The following is a 17,530-nucleotide window of genomic DNA, read 5'->3' on the forward strand; positions in this document are numbered from 1 at the left end:
ACATGAGATGGTGGGTGTAGCACAAAATGGAGTTAGTCTTGCTCTGCTTGTCCAGGAGTAGGGGATTTTTGTTAAATTCCTTGGGTCCCACATTGACTTTAGCTTATTAGACCTTAGTTCTTCCCTGGTAACTTGCCAAGGTGCTGGCATTTTGCAAATTAGAGTTTTCATGAATGGGTACTTGAGACACTGTCCTTTACTGCAAGTCTGGGTGGGGTACCTTAGAAGATACAAGGGCACTGGGTGACTAGGAAAAGAGGAAGAGAGCCTATAGCAGTTGTATTAGTTTTCTAGGCCTGCCATAAGAAAATATCCACAAACCGGATGGCTTAGAGCAAAAAGATATTAGTGTCACAGTGCTAGAGGGCAGAATTTAAAATCAAGGCATTGGCAAGACCATATAGTCTTCAGAAGGTGCTGGGAGAGCATCTGTTTTAGGCCTGTCTTCTAGCTTCTGGTATTCTCAGGTGTTCCTTGGATTACAGGTGGCTATCTTCTCCCTGTGTCTCTTCATATTATCTTCCTTTTGTATCTCTGTGTCCAAATTTCCAATTTTTATAAGGACACCAGTCTTATTGGATTAGGGCCCAACCTAATGGCTTCATTTTACTTGATTAGTTCTATAAAACTCCTGTCTTCATAAATTAGGTCACATTTTGAGGTACTAGGAGTTAATACTCCATCATAAGACTCTGGGGGAGGACACAATTCAATCTATAACAGAGGTGTGTGAGAGAGAGAGAGAGAAAGAGAGAGCGCGTGCGTGTGTGTGTGTGTGTGTGTGTGTGTGTGTGTGTGTGTGTTGGGCTGGAGTCTGAGGGAGAAAGTATATAAGGCACTTGAAAATAGAACTTACCTAATTCACATTATGCCCTGGGATGGCCCTGCCTATTTAGTGACTTTGTGCACTAAGAAGTCATGGCTAGTTCAGGTGTAACTCCTAGAATCAAAAAAGTTGGCTGATCAGGAGAATCAGCTAAATTTTATAACTAAAAGAGTCAGGCAACAGTAATGTTCAAAACAAGCAGGAAGTCAGGAATCTGGGCAGGTAAGACAAAGGTGGAGAAACTGGCTTTTAGAAGCCATGACTAGGTAAGAGCTCAGATATCTAAAGCATTTTTTCCTCAACTTTTATTGTTCAGGCATACTGAAAAGTTGAAAGAATTAAACAGGGAACACCCATATACCTAACACCTCAATACTATGATTAACATTTTGGTATATTTATTTTATCACATATCTTTCTATTCATGCCTTTTTATTTTTTGTATCCCTGATGTTTTGATATCTGGGGTCTTGCCTTGCTGATCTGGAGAGCCTTCCCCTCCCAGCGCTAGCCAATTCCTAGAGATAGTAAAGTGACTTGCCTTTCATTTGCTAACTAATCAATTAATCCAGAGCCCACACCCCGACTACCTCCTCTATGGGGCTTTCACTCTCAGGGCCACTATTTCTCTGTTGTAATCACCCCAGGGCCAGGTATCAGGCAATGAGAGAGAGAGAGAGAGAGAGAGAGAGAGAGAGAGAGAGCGCTCGAGCTCTCTACACCTCAGAGCCTGCTGAAATTACTCAAACTAGCCAATCCTAAACCTGTTTGTCCTGCCTTGCCTTGCCTGCCCTGGGAGCCACAATAAAAGCCCTTGCCCACATTTCCCCCTGGCTCTCTGCCTCCTAACCAACCCTGACATTTCTCCATGTGCCCTCTGTGCCCTGGATGTCCCTCCCTCTTGGGAACTGTGAGGAACAATCTTTTTAGTGTCAGCCATTTTCTTGATCTATTGACCTCACTATACCTGAATAATAAAAAAAACCCTAAATTTTAGGGGTACCTACCTGGCTGGCTCAATTGGTTAAGTGTCTGACTTTGGCTCAGCTCATGATCTCGCAGTTCGGTTAGTGAATTTGAGCCTCTCCCTGCATCTGGTCTGAGCTCTCAGCATGGAGCCTCTGTCCCCCACCTCCTTTGCTCCCACTGTCTCTCTCAAAAATAAACAACAAAAAATCATCTTTATTGAAATATAATTTACCTTTAACAAAATTTGCCAATTTTGAGCATGCAATTTAGTTTTCTAAAAAAACCCAAAAAACAAAAACCCTATTAAAACCTACCACCACAATCACAATATAGAACACTTATGTAACCTAAAAAAAATGCCCTCATTTCCCTTTACAGCCAATCCATTCTCCTCATCTGCCCCTAGAAACCGCTGATCAACTTTCCACCACTATAGTTTTGCCTTTTCTAGAATTTTCTATAAACTGTATGTGATCTTTTCTGTCCGTCTCTTTTCAATGGGCATAATTACACTTTTGAGATTAATTGATTTTGTTGCTTGTATCAACAATTCACTTCTCTTTATGGCTATGTAGTATATCATTGTATGTATATGCCACAACTTATCTATCCATTCACCAGTTAATGAATATTTGGATTGTTTCTAGTCTGGGGCTATTGTAAACAAAGCTACTATGAACATTAAAGTACAGATCTTTGTATGGAGCATATTTTTTCTTTTATCTTGAGTAGATACCTAAAAGTAAGATTTCTAGGTCATGTGTTAAGTGCATGTTTAATCTTGTATGAAATTGTCAAAACTGCTTTCCAAAGTAGCATTTTGCATTTCCACAGCAATGTATGAGAGTTCCAAAGACTCTAATTATTGACAGGACTTGGTATTATTTGTCTTTTCAACTTAGGCATTCTGATGCATGTGTAGTGGTGCCTAATTATGGTTTTAATTTACATTTCCCTAATGATTAATGAAGTTGAGCATCTTTTTTATGAACCTACTCGAATATCTTCTTTTGTGAAATCTGCTTATTTTTTTTTGCCATTTCTTAATTGGGTTGTTTGCCTTTATTAACCTGTGAGTTCTTTAAATATCCTGGATAGAGTCCTTTATCAGATACATATTTTGCAAATCTTTTTTTCCCAGTGAAGAAGCAGTTCTTAAGTAGGAAATACTTGCATTCAGGGGCGATAAAGGGTCCCAAATCCAGGCAGCTGAGTAATTTAGGGCAACATGTCAACAATGAGAATGCTGAATTGTGAACCTCATTCCGAGACAGAAGTTCTGGCCCAGCCATGGTTCTTTTATATGCTTCTGGTTAGGGAAGAACCACTTGCAGTGCATGAATAGCCCAATATACATACTGTGGGGGTGGCTCTGTCTGGCCTACCCACAAGGAGTATAATACCCTTTTATGACATTTGTGGCAGGGCATTTGGGGAACAAGGAGGAAGAGGAAGTAAGTCAGGAGAGAGAGGGGTTAGTAAGAAATTAACATGAACTTGAGCCAAATGGGAATGGTGGCTACAGTATTCATGGAGAAGGTTAGCTTTCCAGGAGCAAGTCCTGATAAGAGAGTAGCAAATTCAGACTCATTCTGGGCAAACATTGATAGTTCAGGGAAAAGCTAAATCCAAGGTTAATAGGATGGTAAGATGGGGGTACATATACAGAAGTCTAGAACAGAGAAGATAACTAATCCATGAGAGCTTGACATCATGGAAGGATGGGGCCTGTGGCAGTCATGACTATGTGATTAGTACTTATATATGACTTGTAAGTTTGATTCTTCTTCCAGAAACATTTAAATAGAAAACTTAGTGAGTTTTGTAGACAGAGCCCTAGTGAATATCTTACTCTGCAGTGTCTTAGGACTGACTTTGTACATATGGAAGTCAGCCAGATCTCCTGGGTGGATCATTAAACTGGAATTCTTTTCTTGGAACACCAGTACCTTAGTGTGTGACCTTGACCTAAGGCTAGCCATCAACCTGTCAAGAGGAATGACCCCAGGGATAAGGCCCTGCTGCCTCTACTTAAAGACTGTTCTTCAAAACAAAACAAAACAAAACAAAACAAAACAAAAAAACAATGGATACAAAAAAGAAAAAAAGAATGCAATCATCTCTGGTTTCTACTTGCTTAAAGAGAATGAGGATTCTAGAGGTAATATCTCTGGAGGACTTTGAGCTCCATCAGTAAAAATCTTGTATACATATAAACCAAAGGAATTCTGGTAGACAAACATGGCAATATTGTATATCAGTCTTTTGTGTCTGTTTTCAGATTCTTTTTTAACTTGGCTTGGGTCCAGAAGTAGGCATGGTATAGACAGAATATGCCCAGTATTGGGTTTTTTAACTCAATCCCTTCCTTTAAAATAAGGGCCGGGAGAGGCACCTGGGTGGCTCGGTGGGTTAAACGTCCAACTCTTGATTTCGGCTCAGGTAACAATTTCAGTGTGTGAGATCCAGCTCCTAGCTCTGTCCTGACAGCATGAAGCCGCTTTGGATTCTCTCCCCGCCCTTGCCCCTCCCCTGCTCACTTGTGCATGCACACATGCATGTGCATGCCGTGCTCTCTGTCTCCCTCTCACCTTCTCTCTCTCTCTCTCTCTCTCTCAAAATAAAGAAATAAACATTAAAAAAAATAATAAGGGCAACGAGTAGATTTTCATCAGGGACCTTAACTGTAGGCCTCCCTCACAATGAGAAGTAAAACTAAGTATAGGTGAGTCTTGTGTGACAAGTATTTTAATGAGAAATTTATACATAACTTGAATTATTGATATCATGCATCTTTCAATGAAATGATTATCAATATTATTTTGAGTGTTATTCCCCTGTTACTTCAAGTTCTATAGGTTTTACATAATTGTAAAGGGCCTAACATTATTATGAAACATTGTAAGATATGATTTTGATTCTAAGTTTATTCTTGACACTGGTATTTAATTCAGAGAATAAGATCAAGAGGATCTTGATGAGGATCAAGGATCATGAGGATGCTCATGAACTCTGAAGGAGAAAAGATCATTTGGATTTAGTGTCTATGTGTGTATTTTTCTCTAAGTTTTATGAGGTAGTTACATAAAAGGGACTTCTAAAATAGAAAAGGATGATGAAAATGGGCTGAACATTTCAAACAAAGTTCAGTGTGAAATCAGTAGTATATTCAGTAGAGGTGACAGGGAACAAAGATGTGGAGGAAAAAGGAGAAAAGGAAAATCAGCAAGCAGTAAAAATAATGATTGGGGTCAGGCAGTAACAGTAAAATCAAGAAACTTGAATATGATGGAAAAAACCATGGGTAGCTATAAAAGAGGCATTTGAAATAGGAAATGATGTGAGAGGAGAAGATAATTTTAGTACAGTTAAAGGAAGTAGCAGCTATGGGTGCTAAAAGAGAGGATTAATTTTAAATGTGTTCCAGAAGTAAGAGAAATATTTTTTAAGGGGTGGGGAAAGAATGATGGAAAAAGCCTAGTTGAGTGTTATATGGCTATTTCAAGCAAGATTCTACGTAGAGTATTATGACCATTTGGGTGCACCGTACTTTTACTGGCACATTGATGAACCAGAGGTCATTCAAGACACCAGGGTGGTGAGAAATGGCAGCTCTCCTCAGATAGCTGTAGGTCTGCCATAAGGAAGAAAGATCACATTTGACTTTATATCGTTCAAAAGAAAGAAATAGACCTAAGGAAAGTTAGAGGAAGGCAGATTTTGCTTAATATAATGCTCTAACAATTAGACATGCCCCTATAACAGAATGGGCTATTTGTACAGTAACACTTTCCATCTTTGCGAGTATTCAAGCAGAAAGTATGCAATAACCTAACTAATCAAATGGTTTCTTTTACCTTATAAGGTCCTTTTTGTCTGGAGGATCATGTGATTTGCAGACAGTGAACCCAAGGCCTCATAGCCCTGATGCTGCACTTTGCTCTTTTACAAGAATTGCTGCTTTCCCAACACCCCCACCTGCCAGGAGGAGAGGAAGCCAGAGGTACTTGCTATGACCATCCTTTTGGCACAATCTGTTGCTGGTACATTGAGTGTCAGCTACCGCTTTTTTTTACTTCTCTTTATTATTAATTCTGGGCCCCCAAGCAAAAGTTTTTGAAGGCCTTTCCCCTCCTTGTTAATTATAACATGGTATCAGTCAGAATCCAAGCAGAAAACAGATGAGCATTCAAACAGAGTAATTTGAGGAGAATTCAATAAAGAAACTGTTCACAAAGGTGTGGACACTATTTACAGAAACCAACAAGGGATGGCACCATCCCCAGGACTTGTGATAGGGAGAGGCATTACTACTGCAGGCCTGAAGATGGAGAATATGGAGCTATTTCCACACCCTGGAGAGGGTGGTTGTATGGAGAGGACTGCCTGAAAGGAGAGTTTGCAGCCAACACACAGCAAGAGAGCCAGGGAAAGAAATAACCCAGCCTCACTTTTCTTCTGCTGGTGCCTCTCACTGCCAAACCTGACCATGAGCTGGGCATGAAGGGAGCCAGCTGACATCTGTATGGGTCAGCCTCCTGGGGCACAGAGCAGGACAGAACTGAGGAAAGAAGGAGTCTGGAGAGGCTAATGGAAGAAACCACAGAAAGCAAATTCTTCCCTAAGGTACAGCTGGTGCTTAAGCAGTTTCTGTACTGTTAGGAATGCGGCAACGTATCTTGGAAGAACTTAATTAAGGCCTCCACCCTCTGCTAGCCACCCTGAGGTCGTGCCTGTCAGAATTACAGTTTTCTGCAAAGTTTTTCCTGATGGTCAGTGTTTAGTCCCCTCCACCTTCAAGGAAAGGACACATGGTAATTTTATTTAAAAAAAGACATGTAGGGGCGCCTGGGTGGCGCAGTCGGTTAAGCGTCCGACTTCAGCCAGGTCACGATCTCGCGGTCCGTGAGTTCGAGCCCCGCGTCAGGCTCTGGGCTGATGGCTCATAGCCTAGAGCCTGTTTCCGATTCTGTGTCTCCCTCTCTCTCTGCCCCTCCGCCGTTCATGCTCTGTCTCTCTCTGTCCCAAAAATAAATAAACGTTGAAAAAAAAAATTTAAAAATAAATAAATAAATAAATAAATAAAGACATGTAGAAGTCCTTCCTTTTAGTCAGATGCTAGAGTTTCCCCACTTTAGAGCAAAGGAGAAACATCTAGACAGAAAGGCAGTTTCACTCTGAAGTAACTGAAGCTTAAGCTTTGGGGTCCCTTGCTTGGACCTCTGTGAATGTTGGGAGTTTCTGGGGTTGGTAGAATGTTCTAAGTGGGGGAGGGAAGCCAGATTGCACTTCTATGTAAACATTTCTAGTAAATTGCCCAGAGAAGTGTCACAAGGAAAAGATCTGGCCTTCCAAAGTTCCAAAGTTCCAAGGTAATTTGTCATGAATCCTTTTCTTATCCTTAATAAATATTCATTTTTTGTACCCAACTTTGTATTTGTATTTTGTATTTTATATTCTTTTTTCTTAAGAAGAATCAACCAAGTAATATAAGCTTTAGCCCTCACAAAACCTGGATCCACCCTAACTATGTGGAATTTTCATTATATTCAAAACTAGGTCAGCAGTCTGTTTATAATGCAGGAGAGTGGATGGCTTTGGTATGGAGAGTCACAGGGATTTTGTATGTTTACAATGGAAAGTTTATGCATGAGAGAGAGAGTGAGCACGTATGTAGGTTTTATCTGTGAATAAAAGAATGGCTCCTATCTACTAGCAAACAGGCATCAAGGAATCAAACTTTACTATTCTTCGCCACCTTTTGGCTGCTGTTCCATTTCTCTCCTCCACATAAGTGTTCCTTGAACACACGCTTTATACAAGGTGTATCCACCTCAGAGTCTTGGCTGGCTCAGTCAATGAAACATGTTACTCTTAATCTCAGGGTTGTGAGTTCAAGCCCCATGTTGGTTATAGAGTTTACTTTTAAAAAATTGAGAATAAAAAATTATGTGTCCAACTCTCAACTACATCTATGGCTTTGACTCTCTTTAATCAACTTTGTTCCCCTTCCTTCTGTATCCCTCTCATCCCTAGAAGCTGCCCCTCAACTCGGATATTAACAGCAACTTTATGGAAAAGTCAAAGGACAATTTCCAATATTGTCATTTCAATTTCTGACTTGTTGCCTCACCAGTGCACCAGTTCTCCCTTCAGTCGTGACTAACATGACTTCTTTAAAAGCTTGGCCACTGAACTCTGGCTTCTGTGGGATCATTTGCTTTGAGGATTCTATTTTATCATTTTCTGTATCTATTGGAGTTCCTTAGTCTTTTTTTCTCCTGGGTGTAATCTAGGCTAGGAATCACTGCCCTCCTATTCAATTAGGCTCTGCCCGTACTGAGATCACACATATTTCTCTTCAATCATTTCTCCTCAGTTTTCATGCCAACCTCTTTGGCTGCTTCTTTCTTTTTTTGCCTCTTTCCAATCCATTTATTTGTTAAGTCCATACAATGGGATCTTCTTTTATCCTGAGTACTGGTATAAGCTCTTGGGTAGGCTCTCCCCTCCAGATCTAATCTTCTATAACCACTTCTCAGAGTAACAGTGGACATCTCAAACCACTCATCTAACCTCTCTCCACTCCCTAAGACTCTGTAGTGGCCTTCAATAATCCCTCAAAGCATATCCAAACTGTTTTCCAGGAGTCACCATCACTTCCTTATTTAAGATTCAGTTGCTTATGGGACACCTGGGTGGTTCAGTTGGTTAAGCATACAACTCTAGATTTTGGCTTAGGTCATGATCTTGTGGTTGTGATATCTGGCTCCACACCATGGGGCCTGCTTAAGACTCTCTTTCTCCCTCACCCTTGGCCCCTCCCTTGCACATATTCCCTCTCTCTCTCTCTCTAAAAAAAGAGAAAAAGAAGATTCACTTGCTCAAATCTCCTTTTGTCTAATTCTATCCCTACTTTTTCTAAAACTACATGATACATATATAGTGACTCCTTCTGCTACTTACTATGTGCCAGACTCCATGCTATGTACTTAATTTGACCTAAGTAGGTTGCCCAAAGTTATAGACTTAATAAGGGTCTTAGTGGTGTTTGAATTAGGTGTCTCTGTTCATGCTCTCAACCACTGTCCCAATGTTCTCAGGGTATGGGTCATTGACCACCTGCATCAGGGTCTCATGGAGTGTCATTTAAAGTGCAGATTCCCGGGTCCCACCCCTTAACTATGTAAATGATGAAAAGGAATCAGTTATATAAAGATCTAATGAAGGAATCTTCTAGGCAGAGAGAACAGCAAACGCTGAGAAGGGCAATAAGCAAGGATCAGAATAAAGGCTAGTAAAGCTGGAGGACAATGAGACCAGAGAGGTAGAAGGGGTCAGCTCCTGAGGATCTGGAAGCTTTGGATATTCGTTTAGTTAGACAGGAATCTCTAGGACAGTTGTAAACAGATGAATAAGCTCCGCCTCATATTTTAACAGATGGCAGCTGCCCACTAAAGAGTTGTAGGATGGTGGAGTTGTTTCAGGGAAGCAGCTCCCCAGCCAGGGCATCTTCCTTTCATCAAGAGAGACCATCGATGAATTCTTACAATTGGAAAGTGAGCAGGGGTGATTTATGTGTCACTCTTGGGCACAAGTATCAGAGAAATAGATGTACCTGCGTCACTTTTTCTTCCTCTTCTACCAGCCAGATGGATGTTAACTTCATATTGAAGATAAGTAGGCTTTGCCCTATCCTAGCGTGGCCCTGACAAAAAAAAAAAAAAAAAAAAAACCCTATATGGGACTATTAGGCAAATGAGAAGTAGAATCCACATTACTCAAATATGGGGGTTTCTTTGTTATAGTAGTTACTGCTCCCTCAAATGATACAAATCATATGACTTATGCTTTGCTGAGATTATGTTGGCTACTGGGTGGATGATAGTCTGGGGGTGGGAGGAGATGGCAGCAAGGGTGGGAGCAGGGAGACCAGTTAGGTGGTTCTAGTGGGACTGATGGTGACTTAGATTAGGTTGGTGGCACTGGAGTGATATGAAGTGGAGATACTAGATATACTCTGGAAGAATTTTTTTTAGATATTTATTTATTTTTGACAGAGCATGAGTGGGGAGCAGCAGAGAGAGAGGGGGACAGAGAATCTGAAGCGGGCTCTGTGCTGACAGCAGAGAGCCCAGTGCAGGGCTCGAACTCATGATCCGTGAGATCATGACCTGAGCCAAAATCAGATGCTTAATTGACTGAGCCACCTGGGCGACCCTGGAAGAAATTTTGTGTGTGTGTGAAACTAGCAAGGTGTATGAGTGCATTGGATGTTGGGTGTGACAAAAGAAAGGAAGAAGAAAGGGTGTGAAAAGAAAGGAACCAAGGACTGCAAGGGGTTTGGCTTGAACTCACTGAAAAAAACAGAGATGCCATTTTCTGAGATGGAGACCAGAACTCTCAAAATCCTCCCTTGATTGCAGTTCTCCCAGTTAGCTCCATTTGTCCTGAACGATCTCTTAGCTGTGGCTCTTAGACCACATTATTCATCACCTGTGGCCTGATCCAAATGCTACAGATCTTACGTGTACTTCACACATTAACGCTCAGGAAAAAACTTGGCCTACACTCTCTCAGCCTGAACATCTGATAAAGTGAAACTCAAAAACATGAAAGTGGCAGTTTTAACCTCATATGGATTTAAGTTGTTTTTCTCATTCTTTTTTTTTTTTCTCATTCTTACCAAGCTAGAGGAAAGATAGAGAAGAACTGTGTATTTTATGTCTGCAATTAAGAAGTAAAGGTGATGATGTTAATCACAAATGTCTGTAGTTCTGGGCTAACCTTGATTTGGAGTATGGTTACAACATACTTTATAACCACATAGCTCTGGTGAGATTTATGTTTATTGATCCTTTCCTCTCTGTGTCCTCTGAATGTGGGTGCACTCAGGGTCACAGTGTCTCCAGGTCAGGGTTCTGTAAATGCCCTAGGGGTTGGAGATGAACCAGCTCTGTCAGGCTAGAGCGGTCAGCCAATGATGGCTCTCCCCTGGGCTCTCAAGAGAGGTGGCTACTTCCTTTTGAGCAGTCATGGTAATAGCTGTAATGTCTACTTGGGGCAAGTAAAAGAGAACCCCCAGAAAGATTAGGTAGCTGGAGTTGGACTCAAGAAATAGGCTTTGCTTATGAATATGCATTATGGTTCAGGGGAAGTACTCCAGTTTTTTTCCTTCACTTCCAACTGAACTGTCACTGTTAGCATTTGAGTTTTCTGTGACTGTCACTGCCATCCATAAGCATGCCCAAGTGGAACTAAGCCAAGTCCCCAACTGTGAGATGTCTCTTCAGTCTTAGGGGAGAAAGGGACAGAGGGTGAAGGGAGAAGGTGCAGAAAGGGGAAACTCATTATATATCCCTTGGAAAACTGTTCCTTCTGATCTGTCACTTCCTACTCTTCCACCCATGCCTTCACACACACTCTATAATTCTCCATCTGTTTCCAGCCAGTCACTGGGAATTGAATATGAGTGACTTCTGCAACCAAGAGAAATGAGCAGTAGTGATGACTCTATACTTCTGTTCATTCATTCATTCATTCATTCATTCATGGTGTCTAATCCAAAGATGAAAAAGACATAGCCCTTGTCCTCAAGGAGCTCTATTTGTGAAAATAATAATATAAGTTACTGTGGTAACAGAAGTGTGAGAACAAAGTACTCTGGATGCAACAAAGAGGACCAGTTAGTCATGCAGGTCTGTGTGTTTATGTCTGTGTGTATGCAGGTAAACTGTGACAAAAGGCAGGCTTTACAGAGAACATGCTATCAGAGGAATCTCGAAAGATGGGTAAGATTTCATCATTCAGGGAAGGGAAAGGTCTGAGGAGAGGAAAGACAGGAAACAGAATGTGAAAAGACATTATATTCTATTGATATCTAGGAATTATGTCCTGAGGATATTCTTGGCTGAATAAATCAGTATGTGTCATCATACCATAATATAATGATTTACCAATAGCAGCAATGGCCTATATTTTAACCATGGAATCTCTCATTGGTGTCATTAGTGATGTGAGCTGGAAACCTGAGCGTATTCTATCATAAAGTTATTTGTAACATAAGGGAGTGTTTACACTGTTTTATCTGCTTTAGTTTCATTTTCAACCTAGAATTTAAATGTTTTTATTTATTTTTGAGAGAGAAAGACAGAGCATGAGCAGGGGAGAGGCAGAGAGAGAGAGAGAGAGAGAGAGAGAGAGAGAGACACAGAATCTGAAGCAGGCTCCAGGCTCTGAGCTGTCAACACAGAGCCCGATGTGGGGCTTGAACTCGTGAACTGCGAGCTCATGACCTGAGCCGAAGTCAGAAGCTCAACTGACTGAGCCACCCAGGTGCCCCAAGAGTGAATTTGACTCTTTTTTTTTAATATATGAAATTTATTGTCAAATTGGTTTCCATACAACACTCAGTGCTCATCCCAAAAGGTGCCCTCTTCAATGCCCATCACCTACCCTTCCCTCCCTTCCACCCCCCCATCAACCCTCAGTTTGTTCTCAGTTTTTATAAGAGTCTTTTATGCTTTGGCTCTCTCCTGCTCTAACCTCATTTTTTTTTCCTTCCCCTCCCCCATGGGTTTCTGTTAAGTTTCTCAGGATCCACATAAGAGTGAAAACATATGGTATCTGTCTTTCTCTGTATGGTTTATTTCACTTAGCATAACACTCTCCAGTTCCATCCACGTTGCTACAAAGGGCCATATTTCATTCTTTCTCATTGCCACATAGTACTCCATTGTGTATATAAACCACAATTTCTTTCTCCATTCATCAGTTGATGGACACTTAGGTTTTTTCCACAATTTGGCTATTGTTGAGAGTGCTGCTATAAGTGCCCCTATGCATCAGCCCTCCTGTATCCCTTGGGTAAATTCCTAGCAGTGCTACTGCTGGGTCATAGGGTAGGTCTATTTTTAATATTTTGAGGAACCTCCACACTGTTTTCCAGAGTTCAACCTAGAATTTAATGTGCACCATTTAGTAGGTGTAATGTGGTTGATTTGCTACAAATGAAAAGTTGAATGAATTGATGGTAGATAATCTACACAAAACTCAGATTAAACCATTTGAATCTCCCACTAGATGGCATAGGAAGAACCTAGAATAACAATACCTAATTCTCATGCTAGAGTCAATAAAAAGAAGTTTCTGTTTCTATGGTTGAATGATTCTGAGTATTTTCTATTAAAAGCAAATACTCTATAAGTAATATCTTTGTAATTATGTTTCTTCTTTAATAATGATTTATTTCTAAGCAGTAATAAATATATGTGGTTTAAAATTGATAGTAAATAGGAGAATATGATGAAAGTTTATTAAACTCTTTTTAAAATAGATTAAAACCATTCTTTTTTCATCAAGCTGTTTTTTTATTCATTTTTAATTTTTCCAGGCTAGCATTTCTCCATATGGGTTCTTGGAGAGCCAAAGTCAGGGTTTGTCTTAGCGATATCACTCTCAGAGATTCCTGACTTGGAGAAGAAAATAAAAGTTAATAACTCTGTATTATTGTGACCCTAGTAGACTGTCATCTACCACTTACAGATTTTATAGAGCAATCAAAAGTGAAGCAATCCATATTTACTGATTAGGAGTAAGAGGGAAATATCACATGACCTGTGTAAGTAAGTCCACATTACTTTAAGAACACTAACAAGTATTACTCAAGGTAAAAAGAAATCCTACTTACTTCTCTATCACTTGACCTTTAATTACAGAACCTGTCTAATACCCATATAATTATTCAAAACATTGAATCCCAATGAATTTCTTCTTCATGTGAACCTCACACAGCCCTAGTCTAACTCTATTTTAAGAATGTTGACGGAATGTGAATTTTGATAAGCAGCCATAAGTAAATGATGAGGAGCCAGAGCTATATTATAAAAATTCAGCTAGTCTTTTCTGGGTACACCAGGTCTCAAACTTCCCCAAATCCCTAGTTCTGAGTTACCTGGAGTAGAGCTTCATTGGGTAGGCACCAATGCTTGGAAAGACTGCTTGATCATGAATACAGAGCCAAGTAAATATGTCTTCCAAATAAACGCAGCTCTTTGATGTAACTGGTACTATGGCGCCACAAGGATTCCATTCAACAGGTATTTATTGAATGACTTCTCTGGGCCACACTCTGTGCTGGGCCCTGAGCTAGCTTAAACAATCTGACTCTAATATTGGGGCAGCAGGTAAGGAGGCAGGAATAGTATCACTTTCAATAATGGTCTTTTACTGCAACAAGGGTCTCATAAATCATGGTTGTTTGCAGCATTAGAATCAAAAGGACACTTAACTTGAACCACAGTGCCCCCTGGTAACCATAACTGATATTCCACCTAGCTAATGAGAGTTCTCACTGAATATAGAAGTACTGCTCAATTCTATTTCAATAAGTACAACAAGCAGGAACAGAAAACCATTGGGGCAATGCTCCCAATGCAGGATTTTTTTTCTATACTGTATAACCCTTCAATGCCTCTCATCAGAATCTCCTGAATCACTTGTTTTAATGAACATTCTGGAGCCCTACTATAGGTCACTGAATCACATCTCGATTGTTTGACCAGGAGGCTAGAGCAAAAACCATGAATGGACTAGTTCCCAAGCACACAAGAGACCACCATGGACACTCTATGAATCAAAAGGGTGGTGTGGGGGCCTGGAGATGTGACGAGTTCCTAAGCACAACTATGGTCCAGAGACGTTACAGTTTGGGCCTTGACATTAATGTGATGTCATTTCCTGTTGCTTATCTTAAGTAAGGATCAGCTTACAAATGTCCTCTTCTAGGGAAAACAGCAAAGAATTAATTGACTGAAGGCACCAAGTATGGATTCTGCTTATATAACTTACTTACCAGAAATTATTTATCTGGAATGCATCATTTCATTACTGAGTTTTAATACCAGCAAAAATCATGTGACTTCACCTGACACCTGGGACTAGTCTTCCCTAATTCATTAATGCATAGAACTATCAGAAATCAAAATGCAGAGGAGCACTAACATGGAGTCCCCACATGTTCGGGTAAATGTTGTTGCTTTGAAGCAGAATTAAATTTGGGGAACTCATAGAAAAATCAGAAATTGATTTTTTAAAAAATTTGTTTGGTGATATGTATATATGCACTGTACATGTATCTGTGTAAAGGTCATAGGTTCTAAAACAAGTCCAGCATTGTACTGGGAGTTTAACTTTTATTCCCTAATTTTCACAATAGTCCTGCTGATGGAAATTATTGTGTTCCACGATTATACAGTGTAGGAACCCAAAGCTTAAGTAACTTGCCCAAGGTGACATAACATAGCAAATAAAGAGCTTGAACCCTCCAAAATCCATGACATTTCCATCATTCCATGCTTATAAAGAAACATGGAAAGAAATTAATGCATAAAAGAAAGATATTAAATGCTAAAACTTTCATGACAATTTTTTTCCTTTGCAATATCAGAAATATCCAGTAGGCTGTACTCCTGAATCAGTTTTCTAATTGAAACCCAGAGCCATTAAACTGATTTTTCTTAGAGCTTCAGGTGGTTTTTTTGATGTATTACTTTAAATGGAATCTACAATAATAATTTGTAAATTTCTATATGCACCTGAAAGTGAAAAGAAAATATTTTGTATACATTGGTTTTAGGTCCTTAACTGCTTTTTTTTTTATATTAAAATAGCACCCTATTAAAATTGTTTGTGAAATTTATTGATGCTTCCCAGCTAGGGACAGAACTTTATTTTATTCCATCATTATGAAAGCCATGCTATTTTATCACGGGCTACCACACAGCTTAGCCTGATTTACAGAAGTGTGATGAGTTTATCAGCATGTCTCCAGGCACAGTTATTTTAGAATCATCAAAGACAGTGCTTCACAAAGTATGGTATTTTTTTACACAAAATTTTGTGGTATTTTTTTACAAATATCCCATTGACTCTTAGACACATATAAGTTTGAGGACCACGCTGATCCATGTGGTGTTATTTGAGGGGACTAGGAAGGATATTGCTCTTAATATTTTATCTACTGCTTGACCAAAAATCAATTAATTTTATAGAATAAAGCAAGGATGTCTCCATTAGATTCCAAGTTCATTGAGCCATAAATATTTTAGACTGAGTTTTTTTTATTAACTAGGTACTTCACCTTTGTAGGAGAACTAGGAAAGGGGACAATTAAACAGGAATGATGTTTGAAGAGAGACTACAAAAGCCTAATTTGAATGCTTCACTTCTGAGATATGATATATGGACACCTCACATTATTCATTAAGGAGATGTCATAGTTTCAGTATAACATCTTCAGTATAATATCCTTTAACCAACTCCTGTATCCTGCAAAGACAACCTTATAGAAGTCTACTCAACGATAACCGAGCAATACTTAATACTCTGAGTGTAGGTTATAATGTACTGTCATATTTACTTAGTTTTGTGTATTTTTAGTGTAGATAGAACCTATATACTCAAAGGCATAAAAACAAAACATGAGACACATAAGAAAATTAATATAATTACCTTGTAATAGAACTTAAACTTGTTTTCAAATAATACGTATCTAGCTATTAACTAGACCGGGCTCCATATGACTTCCTGTTGCTTCAAAATAGATACAGATATAGCATGGATGATCCTGGAAAACAGTATAAGTGAAAGAAGCCAGACACAAAAGGACACATATTGTATGGTTCCATTTATGTGAAATATCCAGAATAGGCAAATCCATAGAAAGCGGATAGAGATAGAAAGCGGATTACTGGTTGTCAGAAGCCAGGAGAAGGGGTAATGTGGAGTGACTGTTTAGTGAGTACGGGGTTTCCTTTTAGAATGATGAAAATGTTCTTGAACTAGATGGTGGTGATGGTTGTACAACATTGTGAAAGTATAGCATGCCACTGAATTGTATACTTTAAAATGGTAAACTTTATGTTATGTGTATTTTACCACAATAACAAATCATACATAAAATTAAATAGAATAAAATAAAATCTCCCCTCAAAGGATGAAGATGGATAGTATTCAGGATATAGAAAAGAATGTGCCACTGGGGTTGAAGGGAATTCTAAGAGATACACCCCAATGTGTTTTAAGGGGTGACACTAAATTTGGGAAAATGTCAGGTTTCAGTGTTGAAAGCCAACTTTGACTTGTATATATGCTTTGGCTTGCCAAAAAGACAACAAAACAACATCAACCCCCGCCCCCAAAGCAAAAGCACACAAAGCCAATAATAACGTATAATCTTGTGATAAACAGCTAACTGTACTCACAGGCCAGAGTCCCAGTAGGTCAGCTCAGGGGGTGGGGCTTCCTACGGAGCAGTCACAGCTGGTTTCTCACTTATCTCCACAGAAAGACATGGAGGGATTCATAATTTACTCCTCCCATAACTCCCTTCCCCGCCCCTGTCACTAAGCCCCCAGGGCAAATAGGGTTTCTCCTATGAAGTAATCTAAGAATGGAGGTTTATTTTTATACTGGTGTTAATTGATGATTATCAGTGTCTACGTGACTATACATAAAGGCTATTCTCACTTTTATTTACTCTTTCAGAGAATTCAGGTATATTTACAGCTGTGACCTCAATTCTTGTACCTTTCTATTCCCTCTCCCACTGTCTAGAAGTCAAATTGCCCTCCTAAAAATTCATCACGTCATATCAGGTTTAGATTTTTTAAAAAATGTATCTGAAAGCTTCAACTGAAAAACCGGAGAAGATTGCGAACTGCTCTGGAATGAGAC

Source organism: Lynx rufus, unplaced genomic scaffold (assembly GCF_022079265.1).
Source record: "Lynx rufus isolate CCGP_SWC_20201006 ecotype Redwood Valley unplaced genomic scaffold, mLynRuf1.p SCAF_2, whole genome shotgun sequence".
Classification (NCBI taxonomy): domain Eukaryota; kingdom Metazoa; phylum Chordata; class Mammalia; order Carnivora; family Felidae; genus Lynx; species Lynx rufus.